The following is a 12,659-nucleotide window of genomic DNA, read 5'->3' as shown; positions in this document are numbered from 1 at the left end:
CTACCCAAAAGCAACATTAGGTATTAATGTTCTGTTTGTATTTATTTTTATGCTTCTTATCCTCCAGAGAAAAAAGAGCAAGTGTGGTGGCTCAGTCTTTAGCACTAAAGCCTTGCAGCTTTAGTGCTGAAGTTCTAGGTTCAACTCGGAGCATTTGTTTGGAGTTTTTGAAAGACTATTCAGATGTTTGAATGAGATTTATACCTAGAATGGGTCACAACTGATAGATTGGTGGGAAACTGACCATTGTGACCCCCACCAATCCCAAGAATGGGGGACCTCTGCCACCCCTATTTCATAGTTTAAGTTACAGTCTTCAATTTCTGTTGTGTAGTGGGGAATGGAGCTGCTGGTCACACATGCAGAGCAATGGCTCTTTCCTGTCTATGGTGCAGACAGGTAGCTGTGCGTTGTGCTTGGCTATCTCTATCTGCCCCATTGAAATGAATGGAGTAATGGACTCTAACCTATCTATCAATTTCACCCATTCAGTGGATAGGTGAAGACTGAAAAAATATCCCATCTTCAGAATACCCATTTAATTGAAACACACACACTCTCTCTGGGAGGCCAAATTAGTGAACATGATTTTTTACTCCCATTGACTTTTATCAGGATTGGGTTGTCCTGATTAATTTTGGAAAATTCCAAATTCCTAAAATTGCTCATCAATATTAGTGAGTTCCAGTGTATGATATATTCACAGGAGTAGGTTTGGAGTCAGCTGTATGAGAAGCAGACAAGAGGAGAACAAAAATGGAGAACTTGTGAGGAAAAGAGATGATGCGTGGAAAGGTATCAGGAGATTATGTCAAAGAGGTATGGAGGGGACACATTATGGAGAGCCTCATATGTTATTGTTAATATGGGGAATTGAATTCTCTGGGGTATGGGTAGCCAAAAAAGAGATTGGCAGAAGGAGGAGTCAGAGGAGTGCCAAGGGGAGAGGTAAATTAGCCAAGCATCAGAATTGCAAATGGATCGAGGGGTGCAAAAATGTTGGATGGAAAGCCGCAGGGAAGGATGTTGCAGTAGTATAGGCAGAAGATGATGGGATATCCATTAGCATTTTTGTTGACTCGGGGTTGAGAAAAATTATCTGTATTTCTCATTTATTAATATTAGGCAAACGTTCATGGTAGAAATTCTGTTAAAATTATGCTTTGTCAGGCAATTTTGTCAAATTCATTTTTACCATACCTTTGTCATTGTTAACTGTAGTCCTGCTTTGATTTTTAAAAAATCCATATAAATTTGGTATATTTCAACTGAAACCTGAGAAGGAAGCAATTTAATAAATACCCCAAAAGGTTTGTTTAGCACATGCCTAATTACAGGGGATTATTTAAGGGGAAAAGTCTCTTGAAAAAAAAGAATCCACACCTAACCCCCTTTTTATACCAGTAGTAAAATAATTTGTTTTTTATTATCTCAAATTTATAATAAGTGGGAAACGTCAAAATGAGTATAGTTTTTGCATGTTAAATATGGTCATATATTAGAAGGCTAAGGGTCTCTGCCACCACACAAACTAATCAGTTTTATCCATGAAGGGTTTTAGCAAATTACCAAAAAGGATGTTCAGGTATTGAGTGAGTTTTTGATGTTGTCCTGTATGAGGTTAACTTTGCTGGGTGAAATAATTCCCAGTAACTCAATATCATTAAACTGTTCGTTCTAGAATGCTAACCTTTCTTTGAGGGATTTACCTTAATGATATCATTCCAAAGGAGTCTGGTTTAGATCAAACTAGGTTAAAGATCAAGGGTGTCAGAAAATGATGTCATCAGATTCCATTACTAATAAAATTAGGGGTCATTTGGAGTACAAATGTAGACTGAAATAATGTTTTTATTGACATATTCACTTAAATCTGAATATATGTACAGTGCCTTTCAGAACTTCTAAAAACGTCAAACACCTACCTTGAATTTATTCTGTTTTCTGTGTAAAAAGTGGTTTAGTAGAATTAATCAGGCTTTCTTAACAATGATCAACAGAAAAAAAGACTTGTCAAATTTAATACACATTTCTACAAAATGATCTGCCTTTTTCTATATTCATTAAAATATTACACAACAATTGAATGCATAATTCACACCTCTATTCACTCGAGGTGTTTCAGAGGATTGTAATATAAATATACCTGTGTCAAGAAGGTTATGATGATGAAATATAACCATTGAGGAATATATATTGCAAAATTTTGAATATCACGCATGTAAAATAGGTTTACTTATATTGTGACAGAATTGTAGACAGATGCTGCAGTACAGATATAAATAGCACCTAAAGGCCAATCTTCACGGCCCTAAAATCAGGTACAAACATTCAGATTGTGCAAATATGCCACTAATCGGTCAACGAACGTGGAAATGCTTGTTCATCTACTGCATTGGCTCATTTGTGTTTCACATTAAACGTCCTTGTTGTTGGCAGCGCATTTCCCTATGTGAGTGAAGCAAGTGCTGCCAGCAAATCAGAAAAGTGTATGGGGGATGAAAAAAAAAATGGAGGCAACAAAGTGGGTCAAAACCTCATGTAGGCCCATCATGGTGGGGTTATAGCAAGAAACGGAGGTTTAAAGGAGTTTTATAATAAAAAATAAACTTACTCCCTCTTATCTGTTCTTATTTTCCAATTTACCCCACTTTTCTGATCTCTATCCCTGCCACATGACCCGTGGCAGTGCATTTTAGCCACATCTGCAGACATCGTGTACATTCCAGAGCATGTGTTGATCACAAATCCAAGCATTACAAAATTTGCATTGTGGTTCAAAACTCCTTTAAATTTAGGCAGCTATAGGGTTAAGGGTGATGGTAGAAAGTTGAGAAGGTGAGGGGAGCCTTTGAACTCACCGTATTAATCCATGATAGGAGGTAATGTAGCACATTCCCACTGGACCAGCATGCAGCCCGCCCGCGGTATCTCTGTGTAAGGGATGTTTTTGTTTCTATTTTCTTTGTCCTGACAGCTAGCAGCCAGGAATTCTTACAGGGCATGTAAAAAGATATGTTTTGGTGAAAGGGTCCATCAGAGGTATGGTATCCCCTGTGAGACGCATATAGTTATTACACTGTACAGTACACTGTATATCTATCTATCTATCTATCTCATATCTATCTATCTATCTATCTATCTCATATCTATCTATCTCATATCTATCTATCTCATATCTATCTATCTATCTCATATCTATCTATCTATCTATCTATCTATCTATCTATCTATCTCATATCTATCTATCTCATATCTATCTATCTCATATCTATCTATCTCATATCTATCTAACTCATATCTATCTATCTCATATCTATCTAACTCATATCTATCTAACTCATATCTATCTATCTATCTATCTATCTATCTATCTATCTATCTATCTATCTATCTATCTATCTATTGGATAGATTGTTTGGGGTAATACTGTATGACAAGTATTCATAGACATATACAAGTCTTTGGGAGAGTGTACATATTGCAATCTGAAAAAGTCAGATTTTCATATGGTGTGCGATCTTCAGTTGGGAACACCATGGGAACTGAAGATTCGATGAATACAAAAAATACATTAACTGACTTTCTGTCACCTCCCCTATTTATTGGGCAATAAAGACAGGTTTTCTTTCAATCAGATTTCCTAAGAGTGTGGTGCCTGGCTACTATTACATGGCCCACCCAGTAGATGCTATAGTGATGATGAGTGAGTGCGAGTTTAAGGGGCATGTATAATATACATATATACATACATATTACCGGTCCAAGGTTTTAGAACATCTCAGTTTCTCCAGTTTGATGTTTACACAGTTTAATGTCTGAAATGTACTTTGAAATAAATGCAGAGAACAAATTACGATGGATAAAGATAATGGATTAACTTTGTTTATTCAAATTAAATCTAGATTTAAATCTAGCCAATTCTTTTTTGACTCTTCAAAGTAGCCACTTCTAGCTGATATAAGAGATTTACACAATCAATTGTATTCAGATATTTTTCAGAAATTTCTTCCCAACATTGTTGCAGAAGTTCCTGCAAAGGTGCTGCACTTGTAGGATGTTTTGCTTTCAGCGTACTGTCTAGTTCATGCTAAATAAGTTCAGTAAGGTTGAAGTCTGGAGAACATGCAGGCTATTCCATTTTATGAAGCAAACTGATTACTTCCTATCTTCTTCAGTTGTTTAGATATTACTAGAGATGAGCGAGCACACTCGTCTGAGCTTGATGCTCGTTCGAGCACTAGGGTACTCGAGATGCTCGTTACTTCGAGTCGATCACCACGCGGTACTCGAGTCAATTCCATTTCCTTCCCCGCATGTTTAGCACCATTTTCTAGCCAATAGACATGCGGGGAAGGCATTACCACTTCCTGCTGTGATCTGGCAGCCCTTTCTCACCCCCCACAGTCGTGAATGGCTGGGTCGATCAGGTGACCGCCGAGTACTTAAACTGGTCCCGCCCGCGGCTCGCCTCAGACGCATGCTGGCAGAGATTAGGGAGAGTGCTGCTGCTGATATAGGGACAGTGTTAGCGTAGGATCCTGACATCAAGAACCCCAACAGTCCTTCTTAGGGCTACTCTTCATAGTGTGCTTTTCTGTTGTGGCTGTCTGGGAGCAGTAGTGCACCATTTTTTTTTTTTAAGCATCTCAGACTGTGCAGGCCATTTCAACCATAGCGTTCTCAGTCTGCAGTGCATAACACAGAGTTTAGGGACAGAGCTGCTTCTATAGGGAAGGTTATACAGTCCTGATCCTCCGTACAAGAACCCCAACGGTCCTTCTAAGGGCTGCATCTCACCGTGTGCATTATAGTTGTGGCTGGCTTGGAGCAGTAGTGCATCCATTTTTGTATTACGTATCTAGGCCTGTTCCCAGCATTTCAGTAATAGCATTCTCAGCCTGCAGTGCCGTACAACCAGCTCTCACCGTGAAACTGCACTCTATCATTTTTTAGCCTACTGCAAACTACTTCAGTTATACCGTTCTGTGTCTGCAGGGGATAACGCAGAGTGCAGGGACATAGCCACTTCTATAGGGAAAGTTATACAGTCCTCCTGATCATCTGTACAAGAACCCCAACTGTCCTTCTTAGGGCTACATCTGACCTTGTGCTTTACAGTCGTGGCTGGCTGGGAGTTGTAGTGCATCAATTTTTGCATTGCACATGTAGGCCTGTTCCCAGCCTTCCAGTAATAGCGTTCTCAGCCTGCAGTGCCGTACAACCAGCTCTCACCGTGAAACTGCACTTTAATATTTCCTAGTCTACTGCAAACGACTTCAGTTATACTGTTCTGTGTATGCAGTGCATTAGACAGAGATCTCATCGCTAAACAGTACTGTAATATGTCCGGGGCCACGGCAAAGTATTTCAGCTCTGCCGCTGTGCAAAGCATCTCAAAATACCCTTTTCTTGGTGGGGTTGAGATAGCAGCAGTTACCAGCACTATCCACTGGCTTTAGAGTCTTCTCCCACTCCACACAGCCTCTATTATCTACAAGTTTCTGCGAGCGGTAAATTACCCCTAGGTATCAGCGCAAGACAGCGGGTTAATTTTTTTTCAAGTCACAGCATAGAGCCTCCGCTATCTACAAGTCTCTGTTTGCGGTGAATTAAGCCACAATTGTCAGTGCTGTATAGTGGGGTAATTTATTTGGCCCCTGCTCTATTCTTAATCTGCCATGATGAGGAGTAGGGGTAAGGGTCGAGGACGCAGATGCGGACGTCCAAGTGAGGATGTGGGCACAGGCCAAGTTCCAGGGTGTGGTGAATCACAGCCGGCTTCTGCGGGATTAGGAGAGAGGCAAGTTTCTGGGCTCCCCAGCTTCATATCACAATTTACGGGTCCGTGTGGTAGACCTTTATTATAAACAGAGCAGTGTGAGCAGGTCCTGTCGTGGATGGCAGAAAATGCGCCCAGCAGTGTATCGACCACCCAGTCTTCTACGAAGTCCACTTCACCCGGCCTAGGGACTGCAACTCTGAATCATCTGGCTCCTCTTCCTTCCTCCCCGCCTCCTCACTCCATGAAAATAACATATTCTGAGCAGGCAGACTCCCAGGACCTGTTCTCAGGTCCCTGCCATGAGTGGGAAAAAACGGTTCCTCTCTCACCTGAGGAGTTTGTCGTGACCGATGTCCAACCTTTGGAAAGTTCACGGAGTCCGGGTGATGAGGCTCGGGACTTTCGGCAACTGTCTCAAGAGCTTTTTGTGGATGAGGATGATGAGACACAGTTGTCTGTCAGTGAGGTAGTAGTAAGGGCAGTAAGTCCGAGGGAGGAGCGCACAGAGGATTCGAAGGAAGAGCAGCTGGACGATGAGGTGACTGACCTCACCTGGTTTGCTGAGCCTACTGAGGACAGGGCTTCAGAGGGGGAGGCAAGTGCAGCAACAGGACAGGTTGGAAGAGGCAGTGGAGTGGCCAGGGGTAGAGGCAGGGCCAGAACAAATAATCCCCCAACTGTTTCGCAAGCACCCGCTTGCAGCAAGCCTCCATGCAGAGGGCTAGGTGTTCAGAGGTTTGGATGTTTTTTAGTGAGAGTGCGGACGACAGATGAACAGTGGTGTGCGACCTGTGTCGCACTAAGATCAGCCAGGGAGCCACCACTACCAGCCTCACCACCACCAGCATGCGCAGGTATATGATGGCCAAGCACCCCACAAGGTGGGACGAAGGCCATTCACCACCTCCAGGTCACACCACTGCCTCTTCCCCTGTGCCCCAACCTGCCACACAGGTGCCCAATACCCCTCCCAGGACGCAGGCACGAGTGCCTCCCGGCCTGCACCCACACCCTCACCTCCACTGTCCTCCACTCCATCCAGTAATGTCTCTCACTGCAGCGTTCAGCTGTTGCTAACACAAGCGTTGGAGCGAAAGCGCAAATACGCCACCACCCACCCCCATGCACAAGCTATAAACATGCACATTACCAAATTAATCAGCCTGGAAATGCTGCCCTACAGGCTTGTGGAAACGGAGGCTTTCAAAAACATGATGGCGGCGGAGGACCCGCGCTACTCGGTCACCAGTCGCCACTATTTTTCTGGGTGTGCCCTCCCAGCCCTACACCAGCACGTCTCCCACAACATAAATCATGCCCTCACCAATGCGGTTACTGGGAAGGTCCACTTAAACACAGACACATGTACAAGTACTCGTGGGCAGGGCCACTATATCTCCCTGACGGCACATTGGGTGAACTTGCTGGAGGCTGGGGCCAAGTCAGAGCCTGGGACCACTCACATCCTACCTACACCCAGAATAGCGGGTCCTACCTCAGTGCTGGTATCTGCTGCGTTTTATGCCACCTCCTCCAAACCCTCCCCCTCCTCCTCCTCTGCCACCTCTACCTCTCAATTAAGAAGTGTGAGCACGTCACTAGCAGTTGGTAGCGCGCGGCAGCACAGTGGTGGGCAAGCGTCAGCAAGCCGTGCTGAAACTAATTAGCTTGGGTGACAAGAGGCACACGGCCCCCGAGCTGCTGCAGGGTCTGACAGAGCAGACTGACCTCTGGCGTTCGCCGCTGAGCCTCCAACCGGGCATGGTTATGTGTGACAACGGCCGTAACCTCGTGGCGGCTCTGCAGCTCGGCAGCCTCACACACGTCCCATGCTTGGCCCATGTCTTCAATCTGGTGGTTTAGAGGTTTCTGAAAAAATACCCCCACTTGTCTGACCTGCTCGGCAAGGTGCGCTGCGTCTGCGCACATTTCCGCAAGTCTACCACGGACGCTGCCACCCTGAGGACCCTGCAACATCGGTTTCTACTGCCAGAGCACTAACTGCTGTGCGACGTGCCCACACACTGAAATTCTACGCTGCACATGTTGGCCAGGCTGTGCGAGCAGCATAGATGTTATGGTACTCTGCCCCCCCGAGCGCCAGGTGGGGTGCCCTGATCTTCCCGCACCCCACTGTCCCTGCCTACTTGCCTCGGCCCTGGCTAACCCCAGGCGGACAACTGGATGGCGGTCCCTGCACTGGCTAGGGACCTGGCGACTGACAAGATGTGACTAACTGATGGGGGGAACAGAGTGCCGACAGAGGAGGCAGATGGAAATGACCAACAGAACATACAGAGAAAGCAAAGCTGGAAATGTAAGCTGACAGGCAAACTAGAGGCTGAACTGAGACTTAGCTGCAGACAGGACCGACTAGATGCTAGCAGAACCAAAAACTGGCAGTGAGCTCAGGTCACTGCCAGCCTTATAACTGCAAGCCTCCGCCCAGGGGCGGAGAGTGGGAGGAGCTGACTCTCCCACTGCTGCATAAGAAAGGTGGATGAGTGCGGGCGGAAACCTACGGGCGGACACGCCCACACCACCGCACACTGGCTGCCCCACGCCGCCGGGAGAGGCCCGACTCCAGAGCTCCTGGACGCCGGAGCCGACACCTGAGCGGCGCGTGCCGACCGTGCGACCCAGCGCCGCCCTGCATGGTAACAGTAGAGCAATAGTGGAATACCAGCTGAAACATGGGCAGCAGTGTGGTAGTCAGCCTTTGCAATTCTTTACTGAGGAGTGGGTATGGATGGCAGAAATCTGCCAGGTCCTCGGAAACTTTGAAGAGTCTACCCAGATGGTGAGCGGTGATGTGGCAATCATTAGCGTTACCATCCCGCTGCTTTGCCTGCTGAGAAGTTCACTGCTAAGCATAAAAGCCGACGCTTTGCGGTTGGAACAGGAGATGGGGGATGACAGTATGCTTCTTGATAGCCAGACCACACTCATGTCTGTATCTCAGCGCGTTTTGGAGGAGGAGGAGGAGGAGGAGGTGGAGGAAGGGGAAGAGACAGCTGGCCACACTGCAGAGGGCACCCCTGCTGCTTGCCTCTCATCTGTTCAGCATGTATGGGCTGAAGAGGAGGAGGATCCTGAAAGTCATCTTCCTAGTGAGGACAGCGATGTGTTGCGTACTGGCACCCTGGCACATATGGCTGATTTCATGTTAGGCTGCCTTTCCCGTGACCCTCGCGTTGAACGCATTCTGGTCAACTTCGATTACTTGGTGTACACCCTTCTCGACCCATGGTATAAGGAGAACCTTTCCACTCTCATTCCCAAAGAGGAAAGGGGTATGAGAGTGATGCAATACCACAGGGCCCTGGTGGAAAAAGTGATGCTAAAGTTCCCATCTGACAGCGCTAGTGGCAGAAGACGCAGTTTCGAGGGCCAAGTCACAGGGGCGGCGCGGGGATCAGGCAGCATGTCCAGCGCAGGCAGGGGAACACTCTCCAAGGCCTTTGCCAGCTTTATGGCTTTCCAGCAAGACTGTGTCACCACTCTGCAGTCAAGGCTAAGTCGGAGGGAGCACTGTAAAAAGATGGTGAGGGAGTACGTAGCCACTCGTACCACCGTCCTCTGTGATGCCTCTGCTCTATACAACTATTGAGTGTCAAAGCTGGACACGTGACACGAACGTGCGCTGTACGCCCTGGAGGTGTTGGCCTGCCCTACCGCTAGCGTCTTGTCAAAGAGCGTGTTTAGTGCAGCTGGGGGAATCATCACGGATAAGCGTGCTAGCCTGTCAATTGCCAGTGCCGACATGCTTATACTCATAAAGATGAACAAAGGCTGGATTTCCCCAGACTTCTCTTCTCCACTGGCAGAAAGAAGCGGAACCTAATGATTCTTTCCGCTGCAACAGGAAAAAAATGCATCCCCTATCACCACAAAAAAAGGGGGAATTAGCTTAGTCAATCACTCTCGGATATTATTACTCCTCCTCCTACTCCTCCTCCTAAAACAGCATGTCATAACGCTGAACTGTCAATTTTTTTGTGGCCCAAAAGGCTCTGTTTAAAAGTTTTTTACAATTTTTCAAAGCTTCAAAAGTATTGATACTTTAACAGAAACCAATTTTTTTCACAGGGTTGCCTCCAGGCTCTGTTACAGATTAAGCAACAGCGAGCTGTACCTTTAAAAAATGTTTATGGGTTTCACCTGCCTTTGGTACACCAATTTTTCTGGCCCTCGCCTATACTGCTATCTAAATAATTTTTCCGGCCTTCGCCTACACTCATGGTACACCAATGTTTCAGGGGTTTGCCTATACCTTTGCTACAGAAATGTTACTGGTGTCCGCCTTTGCAGTTTCTACTGACTGGTTTGAGGCAATTGCCTATACTTTTGCTACAGAAATGTTACTGGGGTCTGCCTATACTTTTCCTACAGAAATGTTACTAGGGTCCGCCTATACTCTTGCTACAGAAATGTTACTGGGGTCCGCCTATACTCTTGCTACAGAAATGTTACTGGAGTCTCCCTATACTTTTGCTACAGGAAAGTTACTGGGGTCCGCCTATACTCTTGCTATGGAAATGTTACTAGGGTCCGCATATACTCTTGCTACAGAAATGTTACTGGGGTCTGCTTATACTCTTGCTACAGAAATGTTACTGGGGTCCGCCTATACTCTTGCTATAGAAATGTGACTGGGGTCCACCTATACTCTTGCAATAGAAATGTTACAGGGGTTCGCCTATACTCTTGCTACGAAAATGTTACTGGGGTCCGCCTATACTCTTGCTACAGAAATGTTACTGGGGTCCGCCTATACTCTTGCTATAAAAAATGTTACTGGTGTCCACCTATACTCTTGCTACAGGAATGTTTCTGGGGTTCTGCCTGTGCTGTGGGTGCACAAAGACTTCCCATCGCGGTGTTTTACCTATCTGACGCAAATACACTGACTGACTTGGGCAGAAATGTGGGCCGAGGTCCTTGGCGGGGTAAAACTCTGCCATGTTTGGGCACTCTGATTTCTTCCTGTGTAATACCATGTTTGTGCACCCACAGCATTGGCGAGCCCAAGGAACTCAAAGACTTCCCATTGCGGTGTTGAGCTATCTGACACCTACACAGAATGAAGTGTGCGGGGACCCATAGATTTCCTGTAGCTATTTAACTCACGGCACATTGGGTCACACAAGGCGGAGGCTGGGACCGAGTCTGACCCTGGGCCTGCTCATGTACTTCCCACACAGACTATTGCGGGTCCTACCTCGGTCATGGTTTCTCGGCTTTATTATGCCACCTCCTCCTGCTTGGGGTCTGGGGATCAGCGCTGGGCAACATATATTTTCTCTCGTGTTACCACAGTTATCTGAGACACTGGTTTGGGCCAAACAAAAGGAGCGTTACTGCATTAATGAGACGTTCACAGCTGCACTAGCATCCAAGTCTGCTTTATGCCCACGATTAATGAGGGTGTGAGCCGAGGCCGAGGTCTTGGCAGGGTGAAACTGCCATGTTTGGGCGCTCTGATTTCTTTATGTGTAATACTTTCCTTGGGTTCCAGGGTCTCGCCTATGCTGTGGGTGCAGAAAAACTTCCCATTGCGGTGTTTTACCTGTCTGGCACAAATACACTGACTGACTAGATAGAAATGTGGGCCGAGGTCCTTGGCGGGGTGAAACTCTGCCATGTTTGGACGCTCTGATTTCTTTGTGTAATACTTTCAGTGGGTTCCAAGGGCTCACCTATGCTGTGGGTGCACAAAGACTTCCCATTGAGGTGTTTTACCCGTCTGGCACAAATACACTGACTGACTAGGGTTGAAATGTGGGCCGAGGTCCTTGGCGTGGTGAAAATTTGCCATGTTTGGACACTCTGTTTTCCTCATGTGTAATACCATCTTTAAGTTCCTTGGGCACACCTATGCTGTGGGTACACAAAGACTTCCCATTGTGGTGTTTTACTTGTCTGGCCCAAATACACTGACTGACTAGGGTAGAAATGTGGGTCAAGGTCCTTGGCAGGGTGAAACTCTGCCATGTTTGGGCATTCTGTTTTCCTCATGTGTAATACCATCTTTAAGTTCCTTGGGCTCGCCTATGCTGTGGGTGCACAAAGACTTCCTATTGTAGTGTTTTGATTTGGAGGTATTGGTTTGGATCTCCTTACTGGCGATTGCACATAGGTCTAACTCCTATTGGGACGTACTTGTGCTGTTGATTCAACTTCTTTCTGATAAAATTATGTTTCTTAAACCGATATCAGCGAGCACCTATTAGACCTTATGGAACATCACCTGGATATGGATGCACCAGGTATACCCACCACCTTTTCGTATTCTGACAATGATGCAAGTAGAAGTATGTCTGTTGCTGCACGTGATGGGACTTTTTTGGGTCAACCGACGACCGATATGTTATTATGCAAGTGGGAAATAGAGAGCAAGAAGAATATTTCTCTTTCCCTGCATATGACAACTCTCTGCGAATATTATACAGCAAAGAGAATCCCTAGAGGACTACGTCCCCACGTCAGGCGAACACTGATGGCTGATAACAAGGCATTTTGCTCCAAATTTGAAGGAATTGTAAATAAATTTGCTTTTGAAATGATCGAGCTAAACGTGGAATTTTTATAATAGGAGATCCAAGCTAGTAAAGAGCAAATATCAACAATAGAGAGGGGCATATTAGATAATATGTCCCAAGAAAACTGGAATTTACATAAAGATAAAAAATCCACCATACCAAATCGACATCAACAGGAATTGGAAAACATTAAGAAAATAAAATGGTTTAGTGACATCGATGATTATAGTCATGGCTGTGTGTTTAATTGGCAGTCCTCAAACAACAATCTCTGAGCCATTTGGCAGTATGGGGGGACAACGACGACAGAGAAGACGTGCTCCTAGAAATAG

This window comes from Eleutherodactylus coqui, chromosome 9 (assembly GCF_035609145.1).
Source record: "Eleutherodactylus coqui strain aEleCoq1 chromosome 9, aEleCoq1.hap1, whole genome shotgun sequence".
NCBI classification, from domain to species: Eukaryota; Metazoa; Chordata; class Amphibia; order Anura; family Eleutherodactylidae; genus Eleutherodactylus; species Eleutherodactylus coqui.
Note: the sequence above shows the minus strand (reverse complement) of the source record.